Below are 13,758 nucleotides of genomic sequence, written 5' to 3' on the forward strand. Positions count from 1 at the left end.
CCAAAAGCGGCCACATTTCTATCGCAGGCTGTGTGTGTGTCCCAGGGTTTAAAGCTCTGCTCCGGGCTGGTGCTAACGGCAGCCCTGGGAGCTGGGCATGTATGCTGCAGTGGTGGGCAGACCCCTGTTCCCTGCTCCGCGCAGCCTTGTCAACAGGCTGCTCCACACCGCGTGCACCTTGCACAGTCCCTGTAGGCCTTAGAGCCTGTTACCAACCCCCCCCCCCCCCATGTTTGGCGCAAGGACATCCACGGTTCTGTGAATGCTGAAGTCCCTTCCTCTGAGACAGACCTGAGGGTTGATGTGTATATAGCACTGAAGTGTAAAAGCCTCAGGAGCTGTTCTTCAGTAAAAGCATTTGCCAGCTTCTAGCGGTTGCCAACCCTGACCAGAGGTCAGAATCTGACCATCTGTTCTGTCCCGGGCATGCCTCCCTCTTGGGCCTGTCTGCCACTGTGTCTGCAGGCAGACGACAGAGCAGCTCACCCCCCCCCCCCCCCGCCTGGCCTCCCACCTCCAGCTCCACGGTGGCGCTCAGGACATTTTCTCCCAAGTGGCAGGGGTTCCTGCCCCAGGGGCTGAAGGGCCTGTTTATCCAGTAAATGCAAGAAATAGAAATGTGCAGGGATCACAGGTTCTGGGGCCATCAGAACGGTTCTGGGAGTTGTTTGCTACGAGAACATATAACAGTCTGTCGGCATTCTGCCATCTGCAGCACACACACAAAAAAAATCTTTTTGTCTTGTCTTTGCATAACCCCCTTCTGCCACCTAATTCCTTAACACGGCAGCAGACAGGTAGCCAGGGTGACATTTGGGTCTCGTTCTTCTCTCCTCTGCCCTCCTGCCCTCGCCTTCGGGCAGAAGCATCTGAGGCTGCAGATGGAGAACCGACCAAGTTGAGACCATAGAATGAGCCTCTGAGTAGCTGAGAATTTAATGCCATCAATAAAGAAAAGAAAAGAAAAGAAAAAAAGAATGTTCAAATGATGATTCTTCTTAGAATCATTTCATACGTTTCCCCCGTGATTATTGGAGTAAATCATTAAAATTTAGTATTAACTTAAGAGTCCCATTAGATTTGCAGTGGTGAACACACAATACAGTGTACAGATGGTGTGCTGTAGACTCGGGTACCTGAAACCCGTGTACTTTTGTTAACCAGTGTCACCCCAATAAATTCAATAAAAAGGGGGAAAAAAGATTTGCATGTAGAGTTGTATTTTATTCCATGTTCCTGGATAGGAGCAGGCTGGCAGGGAGTTGACAGTGAGTTGCGGAATGAAAGAAAGCTCCACACCATGGAGGCTGGTTATTAGGTCGGTGGGCTCTTCTGCCCCGTGGCTCCTCAGTGTCTCTGTTTCCAGGTCGCCACAGAGACTGAAGTCACCGCAGGAATGTTGTGGAAAGGAATCTACCTTCTCTCTTTTTTTTTTTTTTTTTTTTTTGTATTTTCCTGAAGCTGGAAACAGGGAGGCAGTCAGACAGACTCCTGCATGCGCCCGACCAGGATCCACCTGGCACGCCCACCAGGGGGCGATGCTCTGTTGCGACCAGAGCCACTCCAGCGCCTGGGGCAGAGGCCACAGAGCCATCCCCAGCGCTGGGCCATCTTTGCTCCAATGGAGCCTCAGCTGTGGGAGGGGAAGAGAGAGGCAGAGAGGAAGGAGAGGGGGAGGGGTGGAGAAGCAGATGGGTGCTTGTCCTGTGTGCCCCGGCCAGAAATCGAACCCGGGACTTCCGCACGCCAGGCTGACGCTCTACCACTGAGCCAACCGGCCAGGGCCAGGAATCTACCTTCTTTAAATGACTTGGCTTGTATTTTTTTTTCCTCTCGACTATTTTAAATTCTGTGTCTCTCAAAGCACATATCTCAAATGCTAATTACTAAACTAGGTGAGATTTTGAACCAGTTGGTTGATATTTTGTAATTTAGAAAACAAACGTTGAGGCCATTGTAGATTCAGATGCCACGCTGAGGAATCTTATGGAGAACTCCCTCCCACCTTTCCTTGAGTTGTCACCTCGTGCAGTGCCGTGTAATACTGTGGCACTTTATCACTGCCAGGGTGTGGGCAGCGACACGGCACGGTCACCGGGATCGCTCAGGTCCCTGCACTCATTCCCTCAGCCCCACCCCTGGCAGCCACCCATCTGGTCTCCATTTCTGTAATTCCGTGGCCGACTTCTCTCTAGAATCATTTGTCCAGCAGTTGGCCCCTGGGAAGAAAAGGCTGTTTAACACTTGTGGGGAGGCTGATGACTTCTGTAGGCGAGAGTTGGTAGTGAATTTCACAGACGCATGTGCTCAGTGTTGCTTTGTGGTGACCACGCAGGGTCCCGAAATCCAGACTAAGTGTCAGTGTGGCAGCCATTCCTGCCAGAAAATGCCCTTGCCAAAAGTGGATGGAATCCTCCCTGCCCCCCGAATGACACAACCGCCATGAAGCGGACAAGCCGTGCCCGGGGTCATGGAGTGTTTCTGGCCTCTGCCTGACACAGTAGTCCGGTTCTGTCTGCAGCCTCTGGTGGCGGCGGAAAGGGTGAGGAAAGGTGTTTTCTCCACCTGTCCCCCTGCTGTGACTGCAACTGAGCCTTGGGCCTGTGAGCTCTCTCCGCTGTCCCTCTGTGTGCTCCCCTGGCTGCGCACAGCTCTGCTCTGACCCTGCGGTGCCCCTGGAGCATCTGGAACGTCACAAAATGCCAAGCCATCTTTCCCTCCTCCTTGCTCTCAGCCTAACTTAATTATCTGATGCCACCACAGAAGTAGAAGCCACTGCCGATCTTAAACAAGCAGCTGTGCTATCAGAAGGGTCAGGAATGGCCCTGGCTGGTTGGCTCAGTGGTAGAGCATTGGCCTGGCGTGCGGAAGTCCCGGGTTCGATTCCCGGCCAGGGCACACAGGAGAATCGCCCATTTGCTTCTCCACCCCTCCCCCTCTCCTTCCTCTCTGTCTCTCTCTTCCCCTCCCGCAGCTGAGGCTCCATTGGAGCAAAAGATGGCCCGGGCGCTGGGGATGGCTCCTTGACCTCTGCCCCAGGCGCTAGAGTGGCTCTGGTTGCGACAGAGCGACGCCCCAGATGGGCAGAGCATCGCCCCCTGGTGGGCGTGCCGGGTGGATCCTGGTCAGGCGCATGCGGGAGTCTGTCTGACTGCCTCCCCGTTTCCAGCTTCAGAAAAATACAAAAAAAAAAAAAAAAAAAAAAAGAAGGGTCAGGAATCACCTGCTGTCCACCTGTTCAGACTGTCACACTTCTTCCCTGCAGCTCTGCCAGCCCACACACTTGCATTCTGGTACTTGGAGTATGGAATCCAGAAGAGGAGACACTGGTGGACATTGATTTGTGTAGGTTTTTATGGGCTGGAATTGCTGGTAACATCTCTGTCTTTGGCATACATCAACTATACATTTTCTTTTTTTGTATTTTTTATATTTTTCTGAAGTGAGAAGGAGGGGGGCAGACAGACAGACTCCCGCATGTGCCCGACCAGGATCCACTCGGCTTGCCCACCGGGGGGGCAATGTTCTGCCCACCTGGGCCATTGTTCCATTGTAGCGGGAGCCATTCTAGCACCTGAGGCAGAGGCCATGGAGCCATCCTCAGCGCCTGGGCCAACTTTGATCCAATGGAGCCTTGGCTGCAGGAGGGGAAGAGAGAGACAGAGAGGAAGGAGAAGGGGAAGGGTGGAGAAGCAGAATGGCACTTCTCCTGTGTGCCTTGGACGGGAATTGAACCCAGGACTTCCACATGCCGGGCCAACGCTCTACCACTGAGCTAACCGGCCAGGGCCTACATTTTCTTCTTTTTTATTGCAGAAATTAAATGGTATGGCTTAGAAGTATAATGCTCATGCGAGAAATTTGGCATTTCAGACATATTCTATTACACTTATTTATATTTGAACTATTTTAAACATTTTTGTCATTTACCGTCTTAGGTCTCATAATAAAAACAAGTTCTCCTTTAAGGAGATGAGAACTGATACACAGGAAGAGTTAGTGGATTCCTAAAGCCATGTCCTGATCTAGTTATAATGGAGGAATCCGTAGATGTCTGAGGTCCTTCTCCCTCCCTCCCCATACCTGCCTCCCCTCCCCTCTCCTCCCCTCCCCTCCCCTCCCCTTCCTCCTCTCCCTCCCCTCCCCTCCCCTCCCCTCCCCTCCCCTCTTCTCCTTTCTTTCCTTCCTTCCTTCCATTTTTCTTTCCCATTCTGTCTAGCATTCACCTTCTTTGAAAACAGGTCTTGCAGAGGTTTTAATGAAATATATCTGTGTCTAATGTCTTTACCTATAAACTTTAGCTGGTTTTGATGCGAAGAGAATGGACTTCTGTTTGTGGATTCTTGGATGAGACACAAAGGACATGATAAACAATGAGTGTTTAATGCAAAGGAAGACTGTTTGTTGGTCATAGTTGTGTTTTGTTCGCAAAAGGGAAGAAGGTAAATACGTGTCAGCCGCTGATCTTTGGTATTACCTGATCATTGCCTCCAGCACTCCATATATATTTGGAGATGTGCAGTGTCTCATTTTCATCAAGCGTGTTTGTTTTGTTACCTAGGCTCCTTTGTCAGTTCTCTGTGCATTCAGGTGCCTGGTCCAGCATTGGATGATTCCTGATAGGAGAAAAGAAACCCATGGGTCAGGCTTTGGAATTTAGTTATCCGGTTACTTAGCAATTTCAGTTCTAAGGAGACTAATAAACCCCACTTAAGTTCTTTTTTATTTTAATTTAAAAAAGATAATTCTATTGGGAACGCACTCAGTTTTAAATGAAAAGTTATTGTGAATGAGTAAGAAATTAAAATGTGTGCCGTGTTCTGAGGTAAGTACCAGTCTCTCTCATCAGTAGGCCATCCGAGTGAACCTTGAAATGCAGTGTGGGACAGCTGCGTGCTGACTGCCTTCGGGCACTAAATTTAGAGTTCCTGTTTGCTTCAGCTTCAAATTACTTCAATGGGAAATAACGTTAGTGCTGGCCCACATAATGTACACCACACCGTTGTCACCGAGACATTGTAGCTGTTGGTTACGGTTGTATTTCTAGCTCCTACCATAGTTCTTGATGCAAATGAGGCAACTGATACCGTTTTGTTGAATAATAAATAAGAAACACAAGATAGTAAGTTGAGAAGTTGCATAAGGAGTGCGTCCTCTTTGCAGTAAGAAGCACTTCCCTCCAGAATAGTGAAGCTTAACTTACTTGCTATTGGTAAGGAGTCAGCCTTGCTATGGTAAGACGTACTATGCAGCCTAAATGACATATTTTTAAGAGATGCCCCAGCCATGTTACATAGGTCACACTGGCCCTGTCCTTGATATTCTTATGTCCTCGATCAAGTACAAGGTTCCCTAACAAATGATGTAATCCCTTGATTCTCAAAACAAAGCAATAGAAAAGAAGCAGGGAGCATAGAGGGCCAACATATTTGCTGACTGTTGTGTACTCAAGCGTTTATGTGTGCAGAGCAGTCCAGTCTCCTTGGATCTTCACTGCAGCCTTGTCACAGTTACTGTCCCTTGTGCAGGCGAGGAGGCATGGGCTCAGCCAGGAGGAGCTGAAGCCCGGGTTTGAGTCTAGTTCTGCCTGATCCCAAGATCCGTGCCCTCGGCGCCTTGGTTTTTGAGTACTACAGTCTGCTTTCTGATTTTTTGTTTCTTTGTTTTTCAGTTCAGCTTCTTGAAGAAGTTGTTTGCATTCACTGTTCCCAAATTCTCACTGTGGTTAAAAGTCCTGTGAATGTGACTTGTGTGACCTGATTTCTTTTGTACCATTTGACACACGGTCATCACTTGGTTTTTCCTCTGTCCTGTTTTTTTTTTTTTTTTTTGCCTCTGACCACCTTCTTGGGGTTTCATTAAATTTATAGACTCTTCGGAGCAGAAGGAGTGACACAGTAGCTACATTGAGTCTTTCCACTTGTAAGCATGCGTAGTTCCCCTTTGAATTCTTTTAAAAATTACTTCCATTGCTTGACCAGGCAGTGGTGCAGTAGATAGAGCATCGAACTGGGATGTGGAAGGATCCAGGTTCGAGACCCCAAGGTCGCCAGCTTGAGCGCGGGCTCATCTGGTTTGAGCAAAAAGCTCACCGGCTTGGACCCAAGGTCGCTGGCTCCAGCAAGGGTTTACTCGGTCTGCTGAAGGCCCACGGTCAAGGCACATATGAGAAAGCAATCAATGAACAACTAAGAAGTTGCAACGCGCAATGAGAAACTAATGATTGATGCTTCTCATCTCTCTCCGTTCCTGTCTGTCAGTCCCTGTCTATCTCTGCCTCTGTAAAAAAAAAAAAAAAAAAAAAAAAAAAAAAAAAAATGACTTCCATTAAAGTTTTATAACTTTCACCTTAAAAGTGCCTTTAGTTGTTACCCGCAATGATATCTTTTTAAAATGTAATAACACATTCTAACAGTTTGTTTTGGGTTACAGGAACTCAGTTTAATACACAGGGTGGGACAAAAGTAGGTTTGCAGTTGTGAGCACGCGAAACACAGTTTATTCTTGTCTTATTACTTATTAATTATTGTATTCCATACGAACAACTGTAACCTACTCTTGCCCACCCTTTATCCTTATATCAAGCAACCTTGCTGGATTACTTCCAGTAGTTCATTTGTGCTTTATTTTGATTTTTTAAAAACTTTTTACTTAAGAATAATTTTAGACTCTGGCTGGTTGGCTCAGTGGTAGAATGTCGGCCCAGAATGTGGATATCCCAGATTTGATTCCCAGTCAGGGCACACAGGAGAAATGACCATCTGCTTCTCCACCCCCTCCCCCTCTCCCTTTTCTTTCTCTCTGTCTCTCTCTTCTCCTCCTGTAGCCATGGCTCAGTTGGAGCAAAGTTGGCCCTGGGAGCTGAGGATGGCTCCATGGCCCCACCTCAGGTGCTAAAATAGCTTGGTTGCTGAGCAACAGAGCAATAGCCTCAGATGGGTAGACTATTACCTCCTAGTGGGCTTTCCAGGTGGATCCCAGTCCGGTGCATGTGGGAGTCTGTCTGTGTCTCCCCATTTCTCACTTAAGAAAGAAAGAGAAAAAAAGAATAATTTTAGATTTACAGAAGAACTGTAGTGATTTTACAGAGAGTTCCCTTGCCCCTTTCACCCAGCTTTCCCTAAGGTTAGCTTCTTACATAACTGGCACTTTGTTTTGGCACTTTGGTCAAAACTTTAAAAAAAAAAACTGATACCGGTATATTACTGTTAACTACAGATTTTATTTGGATTTCACCACTTTTTCCACTAATGTCTCTTTTCTATTCCAGGATCCAATCCAGAATATTACGTTGCATTTAGTCTCTTGATTTTTAATGTAGAAAATTGTACCATCTACAGAGAATAACAATTCTGTTGGTTGGTTTCCAAATGTGTGTGTGTGTGTGTGTGTGCGCGCGCACGCGCGTGTGCACGCGCATGTACGCCTCCTCACAGCTCTTAGGTGTGTACACACATGCCTTCCTGCATTTGCATGGACTGCCCACTCTCATCTGGGTTCTCAACTGTCCTGTAAAGGTTGGTTCTCCCAGGATTCTGTCCTTTGCCCTTGAACCTTCAGCCATTTTGTATTTCTGGGTTAGGTGCAGCCTGTGCACTCATGGCAGCCAGTTTGCTATGACCAACAGTGTTTTCTTTCTAACAGTTTGGGTTTTTTTTTCTTTTGTTTTGTTTTTTTTAGCTCTAGATTCCTGTCTTTCAGAAATCTCTATCTGGACTTTATGCAGATTTTCACTGTGTCTTTCTGAAACCATCTCATTGTCTTCTCTGGCCAACTTGTGGACTTCCCATCTCAATAATGTCTCAGTTATAAGATAGAGAGAAACCTGGACTCATTCTGTACCTCTCCCCCTGTTCATTCCTCTCTCCCCTCCTTCCTCCCTCCTTCCCATCTCCTCTTTCCTCCCCTCTCCTCCCCTCTGTTCCCTTTATAGCCGTTCCTGTTGTTTCCTTCATTTCTCACTAGTTTCTCACCTTCCCTCCCTCCCAGCTGTTTCCCTACACACTCTCATCTTCCCCTCCCTTCTCACATCCAACTCCCTGACCTGTTGTCAGAGCCTCGTGATGTCCCTGAGCCCTCTTGCAGCCTCGTGTTGTGCCCGCCATACCTGAGGACTGCTGACCCTAATGGCACCCTGGCTCCAGGGCTGTGCTGGCTTCCTCCTCTGGAAGTTATGCACAGAAGAAGGGGCCTGTGTTGTGGTTGTTTTTGCTCTCTTTTCCTGACAATCTCCTGTGGATTCCTTCACTCTCCCATCAAGAGTCTCCGCTCCTAGGAGACCATTGATCTCCCAGGCTGGGTTAGGTTATCTTCTGAGTGCTCGCAGGGAACTAGTACACTTCTCCTGTGGCACTTACAGTATTGAGCCTGTTTAGTTATTTACCTGTGTGCCATCTCTCGCCTCCTTAACCATACTGGATGTCCTTCAGGGTCAAAGATAGGCCACATTTTCCTATTGTAAGCATAGTACCTGGCACATAGCTGCTACTAGTACATGTTTATTGAATAAATGAATGAATGAATGTATTCATAGTGCCTGACTTGACTGTTTCCAAAAACCATATATCTGTATATATTTAACTAGGGACAAACCTCTCTAATTGTCAGCTTCCTTATTTATAAATGAGAAGGGTGCCCTGGACAATGTCTGAAGTCCATTTCAGCCCCTCCAAACTGGTACTTACGACTTTAAGATTTGTCATCCTTGCGCACAATTTGGAAGGAAACCGTGCACATTCTGAAGGATATTCAAAAGAAAAAAGGAGTTCCAGAAAATCTTGAGCCTTCCATGGTGGTAACGTTGAAATGATAACTTGGCTTTCTGGTTATACTGTGTGACTGAATGTGCCATGTGCCAGTGATCTGAGCACTTGAACGTTTGCGTGGTTTCCTTATGGTGATCAGAGTGTCTTTTGCTTTGTGTTCGTGTCTAAATCATTTTAGAGAGACTGTGTAAATTCTCCTTTGCTGGGCAGTTGTTTCTCATGGATATTGTAGATGGGATTTAAGATGTCACTCTGTCACGGTGGGACTAGTGGACCACTATGGTCTTGTCTCATGATGAGATTTTTCAGTTGTGGTTTTACAGCTTTTGTTTTTATGCTGTAAGAGGAAAAAAATATTTACTTTTAAGCTTGGATAATACTCTGTTTTTTTTTTTATGTTCATGTCTTATTGGACTTAATATCAACATGAGAAAGCCACAAGAAGTCTATATTTATCAAGATTGTTGATTTTTGTACATGTATAAACCAAATACAGTGGGTGGGCTTCAGCTTGCTGAAATAATCTGCATTAAATCTTTGTCCGAGGCCCAATTTAGAACAGTTTTGGTTTACTCTTTCTTCCTCTTCTTCTTTTAATAAATGTAAAATATGCTGTAGATAGAGAAAGCCACATAAAACAAATTTGTACTTTAACAAATTTATTACTAGGTGAATGTTCTTGTAACCATCGCTCAGGTCAGAAAACAACCTTTGCGAGAACCCCTGGAGCCCCTGTATGTCCCCTGTTCCGATGATCAAGCCCCTGCCTCCCAAAGTGTGCAGGTTTGTATTTTAATCGTTTCTTCACATTTTTAAAAAAATTTTTTCCGAAGTTAGAAGCGGGGAGGCAGTCAGACAGACTCCCGCATCTGCCCAACAGGATCCACCTGGCATGCCCACCAGCGGGCGATGCTCTGCCCATCTGGGGCATTGCTCCATTGCGGATGGAGCCATTCTAGCACCTGAGGTGGAGGCCATGGAGCCATCCTCAGCACCCAGGCCAACTTTGCTCCAGTGGACCCTTGGCTGCAGGAGGGGAAGAGAGAGACAGAGAAGCAGATGGGCACTTCTCCTGTGTGCCCTGGCCAGTAATCAAACCCAGGACTTCCACACGCCGGGCTCTACCGCTGAGCCAACCGGCCAGGGCCTCTTTGCATTTCTTAATAGTTGCATCATACTGATAGGCATCCTTAAGTATTTTACTTGCATTTTGCCTTTCAAGATATGTGAGTCTTAACTCTCTTTAGTCTCAGGTCCTCCATCCATCCTTTTTCTCCCTTGCAATTGAAGATGGATTACTCAACCTGTAGAGTTTATGGGGCGAGATTTTGCTGATGGCTCCACCTGCCTAGGTCCTGGCTATGTAGACAAGTGTGGCTGTTTCGTGTTTCCACCTGGGATGATACTCTCCCTGGAACACCATTCCCCTGTGTCTCCTTACCCTGGACCTTGCTCATGAGATTATCTCCTACTTGACCTTCAGAACTTAGCCAAGACCTCATCCCACCTAGAAAGACTTTCCATCTGATCACTAGTGTGTCCTTTTCTGTCATTTCATGGCACCTGGATACCACTCTAGCATGACACCGAGGAAGTGGCTGCAGTTGTTTCTCTCGCCGTTTTTCCCAGGCTGAGCTGCTTTCATTCACCTGGGACACAGGATACTAGATACTCCTGTGTGCCCGGCATGGTGCCAACACATGGGCCCCAGAAGTGGATGGCTCAGCTGACGGGCCGAATGGGGACAGGCAGGGAGGGTGGAAACCTTCTGAGTGGAGAATGCAGGCGGCAGGAGAGTGTAGAGGCAAGGGCTCCCATCCTAAACCGAGGGGTGGGAGCAGAAGGGGCTGACCACAGAAGGTTTTCCAGAGTGTGCCTCAGAAAGGGTGCATTATACCGCCCACAGGAATGTTCTCCTTTGTAATCATTTATTGAGCACTTTTTAGGTTGAGCAGGCGTGTTATTAATATGGAGAAAATATCTTTCTCTCTTTGGACAACTATGGCAGATACCTGTCTCTCATTCAAAAGCTTGATCAAAATAATGGAGGGGCTGGTTTTGACAGAGGGTGACCAGCAAAGCTGCGACATTTACCTGAGTGTAAACATATAAGTGGTTACTGTTTCCAGAAACTGGCTGAGAGGAGCAGCTTTCCTGGTCGGGCAGAGGAGGGAAGGGATCCTTTGAATGGTTCAGAAGACTTGGTGATTACATCATCCTCCATTTTGCAGAACAGCTTTGCTAGCTTGTCTGTTCATTGTTTCATTTCCTGAGATGGGGAAGATTTTACAATGCACTCTTTATGTGGAAATGTAGTATAATTTCTTCCATTAACTATTTCGAAGTACTTAATACTTAAAACTACTTCTTTAAGAAGACCTCATCCCACCTTGTCTCTCTTACTCTGAAATGCCTTGAATCTCTGGCGTTTGCCTTTGCTGTGTCCTAAGTCCAATGGCTTTGCTTACTAGAGTCTTCCAAATCTCAAGTATGACTAGTTTAGTGTATTTTTCCTGCCCATGAAGCCGGCCCAACATGGACCAGTGACAAGTCGAAAGTTGACTTGAACGTCAATGGACTTAATGTCACTGGACTGGACGGTGCCGTGTCCTTGGAATCCTGGCTGAGACTTCACATTGCGTCGCCCCGCAGAATATATCTGGACTCTCTCTGGAACATGAGCATGTTTTCATAGGCCCGGGATGGACTGAACGTTTGTGTCACCTCCAAATTCATACATTGAAATTCTAGTCCCCAGTGTGATGGTTTTAGAAAGTGGGAGCTGTTGGAGCTGGTGAGGTCCTGTGTAGGGGGCCTTTGTGACTGAGGTCTATGTCCTCACGGAAGAGACCCGCCCATCCCCCCAAGCCCCATCCGCTGTGTGGGGACACAGAGAGAGGACAGCTGTTTGTGAACTAGGAAGAGGGTCTCACCGGAGCCCGAATCTAATGGGGCCTTGACCTTGGATTCCTCAGTCTCCAGAACAGTGAGAAATGAATGTTTGTTGTTAAGTTACCCGGTCAATGGTATTTATTTTGTAGCAGCTCGAATGGTCTAAGATAATACATTGCTACCTGGAATGGTCTAAGATACTGGTCCCCAACCTTTTTTGGGCCACGGACCAGTTTAATGTCAGAAAATATTTTCACAGACCGGCCTTTAGGGTGGGACGGATAAATGTATCACGTGACCGAGACAAGCATCAAGAGTGAGTCTTAGACGGATGTAACAGAGGGAATCTGGTCATTTTAAAAAAATAAAACATCATTCAGACTTAAATATAAATAAAATGGAAATAATGTAAGTTATTTATTCTTTCTCTGCAGACCAGTACCAAATGGCCCATGGACCGGTACTGGTCTGCGGCCTGGGGGTTGGGGGCCACTGGTCTAAGATGATACATTGCTACCTGGAATGGTCTAAGACAATACATTGCTACCTAAACTTAACACCAATTGCCCTGTAATCTTCCTTTGGTTACTTTCTGTTCTTATATAACCCCAAAAACATTTTGTTAGAGAAAGTTTCAGATATATGTACAAAAACAGCGGGGCCAGCACAATGAACCCCCACAGCCCATCACCTGTCAGTGGTTGCTGTCACATGGCCAACCTTGTTTCATCTATACTCCCCTGGCTCTTTCTCCCCTCCCAAGCACTGGACTGTTTTGAGGTATATGCTAGACATCTTACTGTTGGACCAAATCTCGTAAGAATGATTACACAGCGCATGACATAAGTGATATGTATGTAGCATTACATATTAGATGTGTGATTAATATCTCTCTCTAAAAGATCACCACAATTCCAATCTCAGGCCAAAGTTTTATTTTATTACTTAATTAATTTATTTATTTGAGTGAGAGAGAGGGAAGAGAGAGATGAGAAGTATCAACTTGTAGCTGCCTCACTTTAGATATTCACTGATTGCTTCTCAGATGTGCCTTGACTGGAGAGGGGGGCGCAAGCAGAGCCAGTGACCCTGCGCTCAAGCTGGCAAGCCTGCACTCAAGCCAGTGACCTCGGGGTTTTGAACCTGGAACCTCAGCATCCCAGGTTGATGCTCTACCCACTGAGCCACCATTGGTCAGGCATCGTGCCTAAAAAATGTTAAGTTCCCTTAGAAGCATAAAATATCCAGTTAGTGTTAAAATTTCTCCAGTGGTCTCATAACATTATTTTACAGTTGTTTTATGTTAATCAGGACCCAAATGAGGTGTACACATTGATCTTGATTGATACGCCTCTTAATGTCCCCTTTAATTAAGAAATTTCCTGTCTCTCTTGGAATTCGTGAATGTTATTCTTGTAGTCATGTTTAATGTGGCAGACACTTGGTATTTTATTGTAGGTTATTTTAAAATTCTGACAATGCTAACATTGTCCGTTTGCCTGGATATTTGTATCTAAAGTGCTTTTCTTGTAAACAACATATTTGTTTCGTAAATTTATTTGGCTTGGAGTCTGGTATTTTTTTTAGGGTTTTTTTTTTATGTAACCTCTGTTAAGCAAGTACATTTTGGGGAATGCTGTTCTAGGCAGAAGAATGAAAATTAGAAATTTGCAGGAAGAGTGAAATAGAAAATATTAACTTTATTTTCATTGAGTTAGTTAGATAGTTGTGTGGCATTATCATTATACTTCTGTAATATCTGTTGTTTTCTTACAATCTGTTAAAAATCAATAATGCAGTTTAACAGACCTCCCTCTTCAGAGCCTCATGGTCTAAAAATCTTTTTTCACACTGTATGAGCAAATTAAGTGTAAGCATTTTGTTTCCCCACTAGATAGATACTTGCAAAAGAAAGATAAAGCTCTCCATTACATTCCCTCCATAAAGAAAGGTGACACATCATATTGTGTTAAAGGGAACCTAGAAGTAAGACGTGTTGAAATTCAAGGAAATACAAACCGAAAGATAGTAGTGAGCGATTGGATTGCATTTTATTTATGGGGAATTGGTTAAAAATAACCTTTAGAGAGTTTAAACTTGG

General features: G+C 45.8%; 1 protein-coding gene across 1 annotated transcript in view; it reads left to right on the forward strand.

The window, feature by feature from the left end:
- The window catches only part of FGF2 (fibroblast growth factor 2), a 41,905-nt gene that overhangs the window by 17,756 nt on the left and 10,391 nt on the right, over positions 1-13,758 (forward strand). The window lies entirely within an intron of this gene.

Source organism: Saccopteryx leptura, chromosome 1, assembly GCF_036850995.1.
Source record: "Saccopteryx leptura isolate mSacLep1 chromosome 1, mSacLep1_pri_phased_curated, whole genome shotgun sequence".
NCBI classification, from domain to species: domain Eukaryota; kingdom Metazoa; phylum Chordata; class Mammalia; order Chiroptera; family Emballonuridae; genus Saccopteryx; species Saccopteryx leptura.